Here is an 18,582-nt window from a genome sequence, read left to right as displayed (position 1 = left end):
TTCTAACATGGAAAGATGTCCATAATATACTATTAAATGGGGAAAAAAAGTCCCCAGATAGGCATGATCTCATTTCCAACTAAAATTTAAATACCATGTATATGTGTTAGTATATGTATAGAAAAAAAAAACTGGAGGAGAAGAATACACACCAAGCCATTAAAGCAGTTTGTCATGCCTACCACTTGCTTGGTGCTGAGAACTTTCAGATAAATAAGAAATTTGAATGTCAGTTCCATGGAGGAAGACAACTTTGCTGTTTTGCCAAGTGTCAGGCACATAGTACATACTCAGTAAATATGTATGGAAAGGAAGGGAAAGAGGGAGGGAGGGATGCTCAGCCTAGCCTGGATACAGATGTGCGAGCATATGACTTCTGAGAAGGGACAGTGCAGAGAACTTTGGGAGAAAAGACCACAGAGCTGGAGGGGTTTTGCATAAACTGTCTCTCCTACTTAAGTCACCAGTCCACTTAGAAGAGAAGAGAAATCAGTTACAAAGCCATAGCTGTGCAGCCCATTTTCAAACTCAGGTGTACCGAGCTCCAGGGAGCCCTCTCCTTTCAGGACGCTGCTTGGCCCGGTAAATGAGAACAAGATGACCAAGGCTGAGTCGGGGGACAGGAGTGCTGGTAATGAATACTTCCAAACTGGATCTTAGAGAGCCCAGCAACTCTTAGAAAACAACGCACTTTGTCAATTTCCAGGAGAGCTTGGCTTCAAACAACTCAAAGGTGACACCCAATGTCACTATGGGGAACTACACAGAAATCCTAAATAGTGGTTCTGGAAGAGGGAGCAATGAGGACTCTTGCCTTTCACTGTTTTCCATTTCCTGTGCTATGTTCTCAGAAAGACTGTGCTAAACAGGGAGAGCCTGCCAGGACTTCATAAGATCCTCTGGCTCAGCCAGGAGAGATTTGAGCACATTCTTGGGGTGACTATATCTTTCCTCAAATAAGCTGTTAGCGATTTCATTACTGGGTTCTTCTTGATTCCTTTCCGATAGCATTTGCTTAATTTCAGTTGCACTTAAACAGCAGAAGCCACAAGAGCGGATGCCGATTCAGACTAAATACTTTCCTGAGACCAACAGTTGTGGTGTCCCCAGACATGTGCCTTCATGTCCCTGAGCTTCAGTTTTCTCACTTATGTGGAGATGATGATTACCTATTTTGCGATGTTACCATGTAGATTAAACGAGTTCACCTTTTGAGATTAAATGTACCAATTACAAAATGGGCAATGGATTTGAACAGACATCTCTCAAAGGAAGATGTGTAAATGGTCAATGATCATGTGAAAAGATGTCCCACATCACTTGCCATCAGAGAACTGCAAATCAAAACCACAAAGAGATACCCCATCAGATCTACTAGGATGGCCATAAAAAATAAAGAAACAAACAACAATAAAGTAAAACAGCAAGCGGTATAGCCAAGGCTAGGGAATAGGCATTGGGAGGAAACGGGGAGTGACTGCTCATGAGTAAGAGGTCTCTTGGAGATGAAGAAAATGTTCTAAAATTGATTGCAGTGATGGTTACCCAACTCTAAAAAATTGTTTACTTTAAATGGTTGAACTCTATAGAATGTGAATTATATCTCAGAAGAGCTGTTTTTAAACAGTGTATAAATAAATCTTATGATCTTTTTATCTTGTATTTGTCACATAGCTTACACACATCAAGTAATTCTTATGAAGACACACATCACAGTTTTCAGTCTGGGAAAGCAGAATGGCGCGGACCAGGTTCCAGGGCAGACGCCAGTGGAAACACTAAGGACCCACCAATGAATGACCCAGCTCATTCCAGCTTCGTGCCACCCCACAGTGAGTTACTTGAGAGCTGGGGGGCATGGGCAGAGCCTATCTGGACATGCAGTGGTAGGTCTCCTTCTAGATACTTCAGTTAAATTGCTCACAGCCTGACTTTATTGCTGTCGGCAGTGGTGTTTCCCTGTCATGATGAATGATCTGCACGGTTCCTGCTTTCAAGGAACAGCTGACACAATGTGTGATGTAATAGCTGATTTCTTGTTCTTTGGACCATCCAGCCATGTTCCTAACAGATACAGTTTCTCCAGGGCCATGGGAAATTGGAGGAGGGGGACCTGCCTTCACCCTCACCTCCATTACTCTAAACCATCAATTTGCCTTCCAGACCCTAACCTAAGCTAAACATTCTGTACCTTCTCCAGAGTCCAAATGAAACTTACCAACGCATCAGTGTCTTTGTCTGCTCAGGTTGCTGTAACAAAATACCACAGGCTGGGTGTCTTATAAACAACAGAAATTTATTGCTCACCATTCTAGAAGCTGAGAGTCCAAGATCAGGGTGCCAGCACATTCAAGTGAAAGCCCTCTTCAGGGTTGCAAACTTTGCTGTGTCCTCACATAGTGGAAAGAGAAAGGATCCCTGTGGAGCCTCTTTCATCTTCATCTTCTCAGTACATCCTCTCTACCTCCCACAGCAGCATTGACCTCACTGCCTGGGTCCTTGTGTACTATGTGAATATTATTGTCTCTCCACCAAAATGATGAGCAATCTGAAGGCAGAAGAGACTGTTTATTTTTCTTGAACTCTTCTGCATCAATGTCACAAACTAAAACTTTGGGCACATGGAATGGTAGGCTGAATGATGGCCCTCCAAAGATGTCCACATTTTAATCTGTGGAAATCTGTGAATATCACCTTACATGGCAAACAGGACTTGGCCAGTGAGTTTGCACATTGAATTAAAGATCTGGAGATGAAGAGATTATCACGGGCTATCCAGATGGGCCCGATGCAATCACAAGGGTATGTATAAGAGGGAGACAAGAGGAGAGGTGACAACCTGAGCAGAGGTTGGAGTGCTGTGGGGCCATAAGCCAAGGAATGTGGGCAGCCTTTAGAAGCTAGAAAAGCAAAGAAACAGATTCTCATTTAAAGCCTCCAGAAGGAATGCATCCCTGATGACTCATTTTGGACTTCCGACCCCCAGAGTTGTAAGATAGTAAAGGTGATTGTTTTAAACCACTTTGTGGTAATTCCTCACAGCTGCATTGGGAAGTGTACATGGTGCCAATGTCCTCTTCCTCCTCCTCCTCCTCCTCATGGTGAAGGGTGATTGAGTTTACTGATATAAGTCATAAAACAATGGAAGGTACTGTTATTGCCCCCATTTTATACATGAGGAAACTGAGGTTCAGAGAGGTGACAGAATGGAAGGGGTTTTTCTGGTTGCAAAGAGCAGAAACTGACTCTGGCTAAGGCAAGCAAGTAAGGGAGATAATGAATCATTGACAACTACCATCCAGGCAACATGAGAATTTTCCTCCTGTGACATTTTGATCTCCCAATATACTTCTCTTATGAACTTCCAGTCTTTCATTCATGAAATATTTGTTGAGAGCCTACTATGTGCCAGGCCCTGGATTAAGTGCTGGGTATAGAAAGTTGAACCAAAAACCAGGCATAATTCCTGCTCATGTGATGCTCACAACCAAGAGAGGAAGCTCATTAATGATACCATCACCCTGAAAGCTGATACGGTGCAATTTGCTGAGCCCTCTGGCTGCAAAATGCAGACAGTGAGAAGGACAGGGGAGGGGCAGGGGAGCTGATGTGAGATCCACGTAGAGTTACTAAGTATTGAGAGTTGGAAGGGCAGGGCCTGCCTTCCCCTACTGGTGTCTTAGATGACAAAAGAATTTTCTTTTTAAATTCAGGGTCCTTTTCTCCATATTTAGTACCCCTACTAGAGGACAGTGGTGCAGCCATACCACCCAGAACTTCCTGCTGCTGAAACATTTTTTTCAATTATTTCTTTTATTATGGTTAAACATGTAACATAAAATGTGCCATTTTAGCCATTTTTAAGTGTACAGATCAACAGCTTGAATTACATACACAATGTTGTGCAGCCCTCATCATATTTCCAAAAGTTTTTATCACCTCCAACAGAAACCATATGCTCATTAAATAATAACTCTCCATCCCCTCCTCCAGCTCCTGGTTTACCTCTATTCTGCTTTCTGTCTCCATGAACTCGCCTCTTAGGTGCCTCACATAACTCAGTCCATACAAAATGTGTCCTTTTGTGACTGGTTTCTTTCACTCAGCGTAATGCTTTCAAGGTTCATTTACATGGTGGCAGGTATCACAACTTTTTTCCTTTTTATGGTCGAATAATATTCCATTGTATAGAGATACTGCTCTAAGCCCACATCTACTTGGACACACAATGCTAGGCCTTCAGATGAGTCTCTTTTTTTGGACATACCCCTATGCTTGTTTCTCCTGTAGTTTCCATACCTATAAAACAGGAACATTTCTTAAAGGCATGGCACCCCAGAGAAGCAAGTTCTGCAGCCAAAGCCAGCCTGTAGAATCTTGGGGCCAAAGCATAGGTGCAACAGAAAAGGTGGAGATACCCAGAGATCCAGGTGTGTGTAATGCACCATGTGTCCTTCACCCAGCAGCCGAAATGCCTCTTAGGAAAGACATTCAGAGACCCACAGTTCTCCAGCTTAGGGCTAAAGCAGTGGTGCTAATCCTCATGCTTCCTCAGGGAAGGAGGCTGTAGAAATGACTAAAGCAGCCTGAACATTAGAAAAACAACAGAGGCCTGAGGATAAATGGGAGGCAGTGGGGAGTGGTGGGGACTGTGGAGAACAGAGAGAACACACCCCCTCAGTTCCCCTCTCTACCATATGGGAATGTGGCCCTCCTGCTGTCAGAGCTCTCTGTTTGTTAAACAATGTTGGAAATCTGGATTTTTATGTGAAGTTGCCCAATTACAAATGCTGACAATTAATTTTAGAATAATAACCACAGTGCAACCTAACATAACATGTCATGTCTGGTGGCTGCATGTGATCTGGGGATAGCCAGAGCCAGGAGACCATTCTGTGAAAAGAGACAAGACCAACTCCTCTCCCTTCTTAAGTCCAAAAGCTCATGGGAGAGGGTGAAATTGGATGGGTGGAATCAGCTCCACCTCTGCATAATTTGCTGTGTGGCCTTGAGCACATCAGTTCCCCAGGATGGACCTCAGGACCCTCATCTGTGAAATGATGGGTGAACCAGATGTCCTCTAAGATCTCTTTCATGCCTGATATGCTAATATTTGATCTCCTTGAAGACTCCTCCCCACCCCCAAAGAGGACCCAGGGGGCAGTGTATTTTGTTTAACTGTGGCCAAATAACACAGTACCTAATTCACCATTAGTGGCATTTGGAACATTCATAACATTGTGCAACCATCACCACTATCTAGTTCCCACATATCTATGTCACTCCAAGCAATCTGTCTTTCATATCCCTGAGTTTCAAGGGAAAGGGGGTTCAGATCTGATCCTGAAGTATGTGGCCCTGAGAAAAAAACCACTTGGGAGGTGGGTTGCAGGACGAAGGGAGGGACAGAGGGGCAATTCATGCTGTATGAGATGTTAGCTTCGGGTCTCCAGGGCACATGGCCAGTTGATGCCAAAGCAAAACTGGCTCAGCCCTCTGGTGGTCTCTGAGGGGCCCCCAGTATTAGCCGAGGACACACAGAATGCTCCTGCAGCCTTGGGCCCAGCTGTTATTTTCCACTCAAGGTGAAAGCATTTCATTCTAATATCCCACGTGCAGAGCTTCCAGCAGGAAAGCCCTTCCAGAATTTGCAACTCCTTCCCTTGCATACGAGAAGCTAGGATCGGAGGAAAGTACGTCCATGAGTGCCAGGGGACCCAGTTTGGAGATCCGTTGCCTGCACCCCTGAGCAGCTACGGTTTGAAAGCCCTGGATGGTGGAACAACGGTGGCATCTGAGTCCTTCTCTCCTTATCAGGAAGGAAAGCGAGAGCAGCCAGCTGTCAACCTTTCTTCCTCTTCCCAGGGCTTTTGGGTCACCAGTTCCAGGCTGAACTGAGAAAATACAGACACCCGAACAAGTCTGTCCACAAGGTAAACTGTGCCCAGATGAAAGGCCGGCCCTTGTCTGAGATGATGTTATTGGTGTCTATATGCTCTTCCTTTGTGACATGATGCTGAGAGGAAGCCGGAGTTTTTTGTTTGGTGTGGGGAAGTTGGGCCTCCTATGGCCAGGATGCTCACTGAATTTACACCACCTGATGGTGCAACTGGCCTGTTGCTAAGCTGCCGCTTCCACAGCTTTAGGCAATAATCTATTATTGCCCTATATAGAGAGCTCGGCCCCATGCTCTGGGCGGAGGCAGAGACGTTAGTGCTCGACCTACTGCCGGATAAACACTTTCACCCCAAAGAAACGTTCTACTGTCATTTCTTTGGTCACACTGAATCCATAGTGAAACTTGCTGGGGGCTGAAATCCATTGGCAAGACATTTGGTTTCATTGTAATTTGGCAAAATAAAAAGTTGACTTTGTCCTTCACCCAAAGGTTTGGAAAATTCACAGAACTGTGAAATTCTAAATTCTGCTGAGACACTGGCTTGCTTGTGACGAAGAGCCAGTGCCCTGGGCAGGAAGGGAGGTTCCATAGGAAGGATGAGAAGCCCATGCTGCTGTGTTTAATTGTTCTGATTAGGGATCACGTCAGCATTTCAGAAAGTAAAGAGGATAGTATGACAGGCCCACATATCCCTCACCAGCACCTGGGTTAAAACATTACCAAATAAAGGCCAAGTTTGCTTCCTCCTTACCCCTACCTTCCTCCCCCAAAACAAAACTTAGACATCATGTCATTCCAACTGTAAATATTTCAGTATGCATCTCTGGAAGGTAAGGACTCTTCCTGAAAAAACATAATTGCCATATATTATACCAATAATTTCTTAATATCATCAAATACCTGTTAGCGTTCAAATTCCCCCACCTCTCTCTTGGATTGTTCACATCAGGATCCAAATGAGATCAGTACACTGTAGCTGGTTTATATGGGTTTTTTTTTTTTGCTTTTGTTTTTTTTTTTGAGAGGGCATCTCTCATATTTATTGATCAAATGGTTGTTAACAACAATAAAATTCAGTATAGGGGGGTCAATGCTCAATGTACAATCATTAATCCATTTCAAGCCTAATTCTTCTCAGTCTCCAATCTTCTGAAGCATAACGAACAAGTTCTTACATGGTGAATGAATTCTTACATAGTGAATAAATTCTTACATGGTGAACAGTACAAGGGCATTCATCACAGAAACTTTCGGTTTTGATCACACATTATGACCTATAAACAATCAGGTCAAATAGGAATATTCATTTAATTTTTGTACTTGATTTATATGTTGATCCCACATTTCTCCCTCCATTATCATTATTATTTTCATTTTTAATAAAATGCTGAAGTGGTAGGTAGATGCAAGATAAAGGTAGAAAATATAGTTTAGTGCTGTAAGAGGGCAAATGTAGATGATCAGATGATCAGGTGTGTGCCTATGGACTAAGTATTAATCCAGGCTAGACAAGGGCAGCAAGACATCCACGGATGCAGAAGATTTCTCTCAAAGCAGGGGGGGTGAGGTTCTGAGCCTCACCTCTGTTGATCCCCAAATTCTCACCTGATGGCCCCCCTGCGACTGTGCCTGTCTTAGGTTGTTCCTCCCTTGAGGAATCTTACCCGTCTCTGGCTAACCAGTCATCTTCCGGGGCCATACAGGGAAATGTAAAGTTGGTACGTGAGAGAGAAGCCATATTGTTTGCAAAGGTTAGCTTTTTACTTCTTTGCAAATTTATGCCCTGTGGCTTCTATGCCCAGCACTTGTCTCGAGGTATCTTTACCACCTGGAGGAATTATGATACTCGGTAAATTCAATATGAGGCACGAATTCTATTTAAGGGTTGTAATTAGGAAGGAAGAAGAAAAGCTATAGATGTAGCATATGGAAGGAAACATGAGAGGATTGATTATTTCTTTGACATATCTTCTTGTAGAGTACCTTAAGTATGTATAGGTTTTAAACTACTAATTTGCACACACATATTAACATAATAGGAATACGGTGACATAAACAAAGCAAATCTATAATTACCATCCATCTCCAGTGAAGCCAAAAAAACCATTTAGGCACCCTAGGCATTTGTGAAAATTTATCTATGATATGATGGATATTGTCCAACTGTACATGAACAATCAGACAAATTAAAGCAGCCCATTTCTGGTATCTTTTCACATCCCGTATGTTCTTTTAACCATAGATAGTCTATAGTCATGAGATTTTGGAGTGTTACAACTTGCACCCCTCCCAACTCCGGGTTGAGCTCCAACAGTACCGATCCGGTCAAATTCGTTGTCTCACTGTATGCACATGCCAGCCTAGACATCTCCCTCCTCATTCCAATGGCAAGTCCAGGAGACGGTGGGCTGGATGTAGCCACAACCGCAGCATCATCCGGATCCCTGTGGAGGCATTTTGATGATCATCCCCCGGCACAAGTCCTCCAGAAAGTGCTGATGCCGGAAGCTCCTCCTCATATCGTATCTTAGTTCATTTTCTGGGTATCCAAGCTAGGCCTTGATCTTCCGCATAGAAACAAACAGACCCTTTGTCCACACTTTGACATGCCCTCTATACCACTGCGCAGAACTCATTGGAGGTCAGAACACAGTAACTGCTTTTTTTTTCTTTTTTCATTAAGAGAAAGGAATATTATTAGAAAAGAGTACCTCCATAGCTGATCATCTGACACCCTTTAAGTGATCAACATTAAGGATATTTAAAGCATGCGTTGATCTTTGATTTACCAATAGTTTTATCCTATCAAGGAGTAATCCCCCTTTTCTTTCTTTCTTTCTTTCTTTTTTTTTAAATTTTTAATCTACACTTACATGAAGAATACTATGTTTACTATGCTCTCCCCTATATCAGGTCCCCCCTAACAACCACATTACGGTTACTGTCCATCAGCTTAGCAAAATGTTGTAGAGTCACTACTTGTCCTCTCTGTGTTGTGCAGCCCACCCTCCCCTTTCTCCCTCCCGCCCATGCATGCTATTCTTAATACCCCCCTTCTTCTTCCCCCCCTTATCCCTCCCTGCCCACCCATCCTCCCCAGTTCCTTTCCCTTTGGTACCTGTTAGTCCATTTTTGGGTTCTCTAATTCCGCTGCTGTTTTGTTCCTTCAGTTTTTCCTTTGTTCCTATACTCGTCAGATGAGTGAAATCATTTGGTATTTCTCTATCTCTGCTTGGTTTATTTCACTGAGCATAATACTCTCCAGCTCCATCCATGTTGCTGCAAATGGTTGGATTTTTCCACTTCTTATGGCTGAGTAGTATTCCATTGTGGATATGTACCACATCTTTATCCATTCATCTACCGATGGACATTTAGGTTGCTTCCAATTCTTGGCTATTGTAAATAGTGCTGCGATAAACATAGGGGTGCATCTATCTTTCTCAAACTTGATTGCTGTGTTCTTAGGGTAAATTCCTAGGAGTGGAATTCCTGGGTGAAATGGTAGGTCTGTTTTGAGCATTTTTGTGAACCTCCATACTGCTTTCCACAATGGTTGAACTAATTTACATTCCCACCAGCAGTGTAGGAGGGTTCCCCTTTCTCCACAGCCTCGCCAACATTTGTTGTTGTTTGTCTTTTGGATGGCACCTATCCTTACTGGTGTGAGGTGATACCTCATTGTAGTTTTAATTTGCATTTCTCTGATAATTAGCGATGTGGAGCATCGTTTCATGTGTCACTTGGCCATCTGTATTTCTTTTTTAGAGAACTGTCTGTTCAGTTCCTCTGCCCATTTTTTAATTGGGTTATTTGTTTTTTGTTTGTTGAGGCGTGTGAGCTCTTTATATATTCTGGACGTCAAGCCTTTATCGGATCTGTCATTTTCAAATATATTCTCCCATGCTGTAGGGTTCCTTTTTGTTCTATTGATGGTGTCTTTCGCTGTACAGAAGCTTTTCAGCTTAATGTAGTCCCACTTGCTCATTTTTGCTGTTGTTTTCCTTGCCCAGGGAGATATGTTCAAGAAGAGGTCACTCATGTTTATGTCTAAGAGGTTTTTGCCTATGTTTTTTTCCAAGAGTTTAATGGTTTCATGACTTACATTCAGGTCTTTGATCCATTTTGAGTTTACCTTTGTACATGGGGTTAGACAATGGTCCAGTTTCATTCTCCTACATGTAGCTGTGCAGTTTTGCCAGCACCATCTGTTGAAGAGACTGTCATTTTGCCATTGTATGTCCATGGCTCCTTTATCAAATATTAATTGACCATATATGTTTGGGTTAATGTCTGGAGTCTCTAATCTGTTCCAGTGGTCTGTGGCTCTGTTCTTGTGGCAGTACCAAATTGTCTTGATTACTATGGCTTTGTAGTAGAGCTTGAAGTTGGGGAGTGAGATCCCCCCTACTTTATTCTTCTTTTTCAGGATTGCTTTGGCTATTCGGGGTCTTTGGTGTTTCCATATGAATTTTTGAATTATTTGTTCCAATTCATTGAAGAATGTTGCTGGTAATTTGAGAGGGATTGCATCAAATCTGTATATTGCTTTGGGCAGGATGGCCATTTTGACAATATTAATTCTTCCTAGCCATGAGCATGGGATGAGTTTCCATTTATTAGTGTCCCCTTTAATTTTCTTAAGAGTGACTTGTAGTTTTCAGAGTATAAGTCTTTCACTTCTTTGGTTAGGTTTATTCCTAGGTATTTTATTCTTTTTGATGCAATGGTGAATGGAATTGTTTTCCTGATTTCTCTTTCTATTGATTCAGTGTTAGTGTATAGGAAAGCTACAGATTTCTGTGTGTTAATTTTGTATCCTGCAACTTTGCTGTATTCCGATATCAGTTCTAGTAGTTTTGGAGTGGAGTCTTTAGGGTTTTTTATGTACAGTATCATATCATCTGCAAATAGTGACAGTTTAACTTCTTCTTTACCAATCTGGATTCCTTGTATTTCTTTGTTTTGTCTGATTGCAGTGGCTAGGACCTCCAGTACTATGTTAAATAACAGTGGGGAGAGTGGGCATCCCTGTCTTGTTCCCGATCTCAGAGGAAATGCTTTCAGCTTCTCGCTGTTCAGTATAATGCTGGCTCTGGGTTTATCATATATGGCCTTTATTATGTTGAGGTACTTGCCCTCTATTCCCATTTTGCTGAGAGTTTTTATCATGAATGGATGTTGAATTTTGTCAAATGCTTTTTCAGCATCTATGGAGATGATCATGTGGTTTTTGTCTTTCTTTTTGTTGATGTGGTGGATGATGTTGATGGATTTTCGAATGTTGTACCATCCTTGCATCCCTGGGATGAACCCCACTTGGTCATGGTGTATGATCCTTTTGATATACTGTTGAATTCTGTTTGCTAATATTTTATTGAGTATTTTTGCATCTACATTCATCAGGGATATTGGTCTGTAATTTTCTTTTTTGGTGGGGTCTTTGCCTGGTTTTGGTATTAGGGTGATGTTGGCTTCATAGAATGAGTTTGGGAGTATTCCCTCTTCTATTTTGTGGAACACTTTAAGGAGAATAGGCATTATGTCTTCTCTGTGTGTCTGATAAAATTCCGAGGTAAATCCGTCCGGCCCCGGGGTTTTGTTCTTGGGTAGTTTTTTGATTACCGTTTCAATTTCTTTGCTCGTAATTGGTTTGTTTAACTTTTGTGTTTCTTCCTTGGTCAGTCTCGGGAGGTTGTATTTTTCTAGGAAGTTGTCCATTTCTTCTAGGTTTTCCAGCTTGTTGGCATATAGGTTTTCATAGTAGTCTTTAATAATTCTTTGTATTTCTGTGGAGTCTGTCGTGATTTTTCCATTCTCATTTCTGATTATGTTGATTTGTGTTGATTCTCTTTTTCTCTTAGTAAGTTGGGCTAGAGGCTTATCTATTTTGTTTATTTTCTCAAAGAACCAGCTCTTGGTTTCGTTGATTTTTGCTATTGTTTTATTCTTCTCAATTTTGTTTATTTCTTCTCTGATCTTTATTATGTCCCTCCTTCTGCTGACTTTAGGCCTCATTTGTTCTTCTTTTTCCAGTTTCGATAATTGTGATGTTAGACTATTCATTTGGGATTGTTCTTCCTTCTTCAAGTGTGCCTGGATTGCTATATACTTTCCTCTTAAGACTGCTTTCGCTGTGTCCCACAGAAGTTGGGGCTTAGTGTTATTGTTGTCATTTGTTTCTATATATTCCTTGATCTCTATTTTGATTTGTTCATTGATCTATTGGTTATTTAGTAGCATGTTGTTAAGCCTCCATGTGTTTGTGAGCTTTTTTGTTTTCTTTGTAAAATTTATTTCTACTTTTATACCTTTGTGGTCTGAAAAATTGGTTGGTAGAATTTCAATATTTTGGAGTTTACTGAGGCTCTTTTTGTGAGCTAGTATGTGGTCTATTCTGGAGAATGTTCCATGTGCACTTGAGAAGAATGTATATCCTGTTGCTTTTGGATGTAGAGTTCTACAGATGTCTATTAGGTCCATCTGTTCTAGTGTGTTGTTCAGTGCCTGTGTGTCCTTACTTATTTTCTGCCCGGTGGATCTATCCTTTGGGGTGAGTGGTGTGTTGAAGTCTCCTACAATGAATGCATTGCAGTCTATTTCCCTCTTTAGTTCTGTTAGTATTTGCTTCACATATGCTGGTGCTCCTGTATTGGGTGCATATATATTTAGAATGGTTATATCCTCTTGTTGGACTGAGCCCTTTATCATTATGTAGTGTCCTTCTTTATCTCTTGTTACTTTCTTTGTTTTGAAGTCTATTTTGTCTGATATTAGTACTGCAACCCCTGCTTTATTCTCACTGTTGTTTGCCTGAAATATGTTTTTCCATCCCTTGGCTTTCAGTCAATGCTTGTCTTTGGGTTTAAGGTGATTTTCTTGTAAGCAGCATATAGATGGGTCTTGCTTTTTTAATCCATTCTATTACCCTGTGTCTTTTGATTGGTGCATTAAGTCCATTTACATTTAGGGTGACTATTGAGAGATATGTCCTTATTGCCATTGCAGGCTTTAGATTCGTGGTTACCAAAGGTTCAAGGTTAGCTCCTTCAGTATCTTACTGCCTAACTTAGCTCGCTTATTGAGCTGTTATATACACCGTCTGGAGATTCTTTTCTTCTCTCCCTTCTTATTTCTCCTCCTCCATTCTTCATATGTTGTGTATTTTGTTCTGTGCTCTTTTTAGGGGTGCTCCCATCTAGAGCAGTCCCTGTAGGATGCCCTGTAGAGGTGGTTTTAGGGAAGCAAATTCCCTCAGCTTTTTCTTATCTGGGAATTGTTTAATCCTGCCATCGTATTTAAATGATAGTCGTGCTGGATACCGTATCCTTGGTTCAAGGCCCTTCTGTTTCATTGCATTAAGTATATCATGCCATTCTCTTCTGGCCTGTAGGGTTTCTCTCGAGAAGTCTGATGTTAGCCTGATGGGTTTTCCTTTATAGGTGACCTTTTTCTCTCTAGCTGCCTTTAAAACTCTTTCCTTGTCCTTGATCCTTGCCATTTTAATTACTATGTGTCTTGGTGGTGTCCTCCTTGGATCCTTTCTGTTGGGGGTTCTGTGTAATTCCATGGTCTGTTCGATTATTTCCTCCCCCAGTTTGGGGAAGTTTTCAGCAATTATTTCTTCAAAGAGACTTTCTATACCTTTTCCTCTTTCTTCTTCTTCTGGTATCCCTATAATACGAATATTATTCCTTTTGGCTTGGTCACATAGTTCTCTTAGTGTTGTTTCATTCCTGGAGATCCTTTTATCTCTCTCTATGTCAGCCTCTCTACGTTCCTGTTCTCTGATTTCTGTTCCTTCAATGGCCTCTTGCATCTTATCCATTCTGCTTATAAATCCTTCCAGGGATTGTTTCACTTCTGTGGTCTCCTTCCTGACATCTGTGATCTCCTTCCGGACTTCATCCCACTGCACTTGCATTTTTCTCTGCATCTCATCCCATTGCTCTTGCATTTTTCTCTGCATCTCTGTCAGCATGTTCATGATTTTTATTTTGAATTCTTTTTCAGGAGGACTGGTTAGGTCTGTCTCCTTCTCAGGTGTTGTCTCTGTTATCTTTGTCTGCCTGTAATTTTGCCGTTTCATGGTGATAGAGATAGTTTGCAGAGCTTGTGCAAGTGACCGCTGGAAGAGCTTCCCTTCTTGTTGGTTTGTGGCCTTCCTCTCCTGGGAGAATAGCGACCTCTAGTAGCTTGTGCTTGACAGCTGTGCGCAGACAGGGCTTCTGCTTCCTGCCCGGTTGCTATGGGGTTTGTCTCCGCTGTTGCGGTGGGCGTGGCCTGGCTGGGGCTGCTCCTCCAAAGTGGTGGAGCCCTGTTGGAGCGGGAGCGGCCGGGAGACTATTTATCTCCATAAGGGGCCTCTGTGCTCCCTGCTGCCCAGGGGGTTAGAGTGCCCAGAGATCCCCAGATTCCCTGCCTCTGGTCTAAGTGACCTGTCCTGCCTCTTTAAGATTTCCAAAAAGCACTCTCCAAACCAAAACAACAACAGCAACAATGAGAGAGGGAACAGAAAAAAAAAAAAAAACAAGGAAAGAACACGCGATTTTTTTTTTTTCCTCAGACGCCGGTCCCAGGCACCCGCTCAGTGGTCCTGCTGCCCTGTCTCCCTAGCACCAGGGTCCCTGTCCTTTCAAAGCTTCCAAAAAGCACCCACCCACCGGTCCCGCAGGGAAAAACGCGCGATATTCTTTGTCCTCAGGCGCCGGTCCCAGGCACCCGCTCACCAGTCCCACCACCCTGCCTCCCTAACACCAGGGTCCCTGTCCCTTTAAGGCTTTGAAAAAGAACTCGCCAAAAAGAGGAAAAAAAAAAAAAGAGGGGGGGGAAACGCGCGATTTCCTCCGTCCTCAGGTGCCGGTCTCAGGCACCCGCCCACCGGTCCCGCAGGGAAAAATGCGGGATATTCTTTGTCCTCAGGCGCCTGTCCCAGGCACCTGCTCACCAGTCCCGCTGCACTGCCTCCCTAGCACCGGGGTCCCTGTCCCTTTAAGGCTTCCAAAAAGCACTCGCCAATAGGAGAAAAAAAAGGGGAAAAATGCGCGATTTCCTCCGTCCTCAGTCGCTGGTCTCAGACACCCGCCCACCGGTCCCACAGGGAAGAATGCGGGATATTCTTTGTCCTCAGGCGCCGGTCCCAGGCACCCGCTCAGTGGTCCTGCTGCCCTGTCTCCCTAGCACCAGGGTCCCTGTCCTTTCAAGGCTTCCAAAAAGCACCCACCCACCGGTCCCGCAGGGAAAAACGCGCAATATTCTTTGTCCTCAGGTGCCGGTCCCAGGCACCCGCTCACCAGTCCCCCCGCTCTGCCTCCCTAGCACCGGGGTCCCTGTCCCTTTAAGGCTTCCAAAAAGCACTCGCCAAAAAGAGAAAAAAAAAAGGGGGAAAAACGAGCGATTTCCTCTGTCCTCAGGTGCCGGTCTCAGGCACCTGCCCACCGGTCCTGCTGCTCTGCCTCCCTAACACCAGGGTCACTGTTCCTTTAAGTCTTCCAAAAAGCACTCGCCAAAAAGCGGAAAAAAAAAAAAGGGGGGGTCGGGAAATGCGCGATTTCCTACGTCCTCAGGTGCCGGTCTCAGGCACCCGCCCACCGGTCCTGCAGAGAAGAATGCGGGATATTCTTTGTCCTCAGGCGCCGGTCCCAGGCACCCGCTCACCGGTCCCGCCACCCTGCCTCCCTAGCAACGGGGGCCCTGTCCCTTTAAGGCTTCCAAAAAGCACTCGCCAAAAAAAAAACCGCTCCGGTTTCTTTCCACCCGCCGGGAGCCGGGGGGAGGGGCGCTCGGTTCCCGCCGGGCCGGGGCTTGTATCTTACCCCCTTCACAAGGCACTGGGTTCTTGCAGGTGTGGATGTGGTCTGGATGTTGTCCTGTGTCCTGTGATCTCTATTTTAGGAAGATTTTTCTTTGTTATATTTTCATAGCTCTATGTGTTTTTGGGAGGAGATTTCCACTGCTCTACTCACGCCGCCATCCTGGCTCCGCCCATCGATATGTTTTTTAAGTGTCTTTTAATCTACAGATTTTCCCTCCATCCCTGGTGTTTTTTATGTCTTTCTTTCTTTCCCAGCTTATCTGTTGAAGAACTAGGTCATTTGTCATTTGTCCTAGACAGCATCCTGTGTAAAGTCATTTTACATACACCATGGTCCTCCATATTTCTTATTCATTTGTACTTAGGTCTACAGGCTTCTTTACATTAGGTTCAATTTTTCTGCCAAAAATATTTCAAAAGTGGTGCTGAGTGTGCTTTCATCAGAGGCACACAATGACCAACTGTCCTTCTGTGGTGTCAGCAGCAGTTGATGCCAAGATTCACCAGTTCATGAGGAGTGCTTCTATATTTCTGTTTGGTGAGGTCATTGGGTGACCAGCTCCTCCCGGTTTTCGTGGGACTTGCCCACTGTTAGTACATTAAGTCCTGTGTCCCAAGAAACCACTCCAACCCCGGCAAATCAGGATGATTGGTAGCCCTAGTTGAGGTTCCATATTTTCAAGAAGTGATTCTTCCCATAACTTCTCCTTCCCTTTTCTGTACTGGGCAGAAAACTCAGAGACAAGATCAGAGAATGCAGGGGGGCAAGAGCTGCAGTATCAAGCAGCCAGTCGGGTGCAGCTGACACCTTAGCGGTCTGCTCAGCTTCCATTTCCACCTTCTTTGCATACCCTGATTTTTTATTAGGTGGTAATCCCTACTCACAGCCCATGTGCTACATGGGAGCTGACCACAGCCCACCTCTAAGGATGAGCTTTCCATTCCCAGAACTGAGGTCCCAAGTAGTCAGTATATAGCTTGGGCCAATGAAATCACAAAGGGTAGTTTGCTAGTGGCATTGGGAAAACATTTGCACATTCTTTTATTTATTTATTTTCTTTAACATACTGTGAACCATTTAAAGCATACAATTTAATGGTTTTTAGTAAATTTCCTTAGTTGTGCAACTATCCCCATAATACAGTTTAGAACATTTCTATCACCCAGATAAGATCACTCATGTCCATTTATACTCCCATCCACTCCTACCCCAAACCCCCAAGCAACTGCTCACCTACTTTCTGTCTCTATGGAGTTGCCTTTTCTGAATATTTCATATAGATGGAATCATAAAATGCATGATCGTTGGTGACTGGCTTCCTTTTACTTAGCAGGTTTTCAAGGTTCATCCTCATTCATGTGTCTGTACTTCTTGCCTTTTTTATGGCTCAGTAGTATTCCATTGCATGGATAGATCACATTTTGTTCATTCCTTGATTGGTGGACACTTCTGTTGTTTCTACTTTCTTGGCTATTATAAATAATGCTGCTGTGAACATTCCTATACAATCTTTCTGTGAACATATGTTTTCATCTCTCTCAGTTATAAACACCTAGGAAATTGATGCATCATATGGTACATTTCTGTTTACATTTTTAACAAACTATCCATCTGCTTTATAAAGCAGCTGTGCTATTTCACATTCCTATCAGAAGTCTATGAGGGTTTCTTTTTTCTCCACATCCTTACCGTTTGTCATTCTGTCTTTTTGATTAGAGCCATCCTGATGGATATGAAATGGTATCTTGTTGTGGTTTTATTTGCATTTCTGTAGTGATGACTGTTGTTTAGCATCTCTTCATGAAACATTGCCTCACTCTTAAGAGCAAAGCAGTAGCAGTTTTGCTTCTTGTATACAGATGTGAGGTCCAGGACCCTTCCATGATCCTAGGATGAAGAGACTCACAGGAGAGTAGAGCTCAGACAGCTGCAAAGGATGAGCATCAGAGCACTGCTGAGACACTACCCAGAGTGCATCCAGTCTCTGGACTTCTGCACCCACAGGAGCCAGTAAGTCCTTTGTACTATTTAAGCCAACTTGAGCTGGATTTCCTGCCTCTTGCTTTCTATTAAGTATTTCGAGAAAGGCAAATTGCCTTATCCATTCTGAAGCAAAGACTGCATTTGGAATAAGCTTTGCATGCTTGCTGAGGTGAAAGCTAAGAACTGAGTGTGAGTGGTACAAAGAAGTTGATGGAGGGAGGCAACTGACTCTACTGCAATGTCAAGGAGTGAGAGAGAGGAAAATGAGCTAAAAATTGGGAAATTCTGAGCTAAGTCCGAGAGGACACCATACTGAGCCACAGCACAGAATATTGCTTTAGCCCAAACAAGGACATTTGTTATAGTGTCTTTGTGAGAAACAAGAAATTAATATCAGAACAAATCCCACTGTCCAGAATACATAACCCATCAAGGGCCTTTCCCTTTAAATTATTAAAGTTCTAGAGCTTTCATTCCAGGGTATGGGTTCATTCATTCTCCACTTACCCTTTTCTCACCTAAATAGAGTCCCAGTAGCCCAAGTGTTGGATAGATAATATCTAATAGTTGAACAGATAAAATGACATGGAGAGACAACAAACAAAAAGCAAATAATCCAATTAAAAAATGGGCAGAGGAGCTGAACAGACAGTTCTCCAAAGAAGAAATTCAGATGGCCAACAGACACATGAAAAGATGCTCCACATAGCTAGTTATCAGAGAAATGCAAATTAAAACTACAATGAGGTATCATCTCACACCAGTAAGCACGGCCACCATCCAAAAGACAAACAACAACAAATGTTGGCAAGGTTGCGGAGAAAGGGGAACCCTCCTACACTGCTGGTGGGAATGTAAATTAGTTCAACCATTGTGGAAAGCAGT

The 18,582-nt window shown here is 43.1% G+C and overlaps 1 protein-coding gene across 1 annotated transcript in view; it reads left to right on the top strand.

Annotated features, from left to right (window-relative positions):
• LOC140844094 (meiosis regulator and mRNA stability factor 1-like) overlaps positions 1-18,582 on the top strand; it is a 70,557-nt gene that overhangs the window by 13,659 nt on the left and 38,316 nt on the right. Inside the window, exon 3 of the mRNA XM_073215551.1 lies at positions 1,675-1,832. The gene's annotated coding sequence lies outside the window, so the exon portion shown is untranslated. The remainder of the gene's footprint in view (positions 1-1,674; positions 1,833-18,582) is intronic.

The sequence above is a fragment of the Manis javanica genome, chromosome 10 (assembly GCF_040802235.1).
Source record: "Manis javanica isolate MJ-LG chromosome 10, MJ_LKY, whole genome shotgun sequence".
Lineage (NCBI taxonomy): Eukaryota > Metazoa > Chordata > Mammalia > Pholidota > Manidae > Manis > Manis javanica.
The sequence above is the reverse complement of the archived record's forward strand: the minus strand, read 5'-3'. Positions and strand labels throughout refer to the sequence as shown.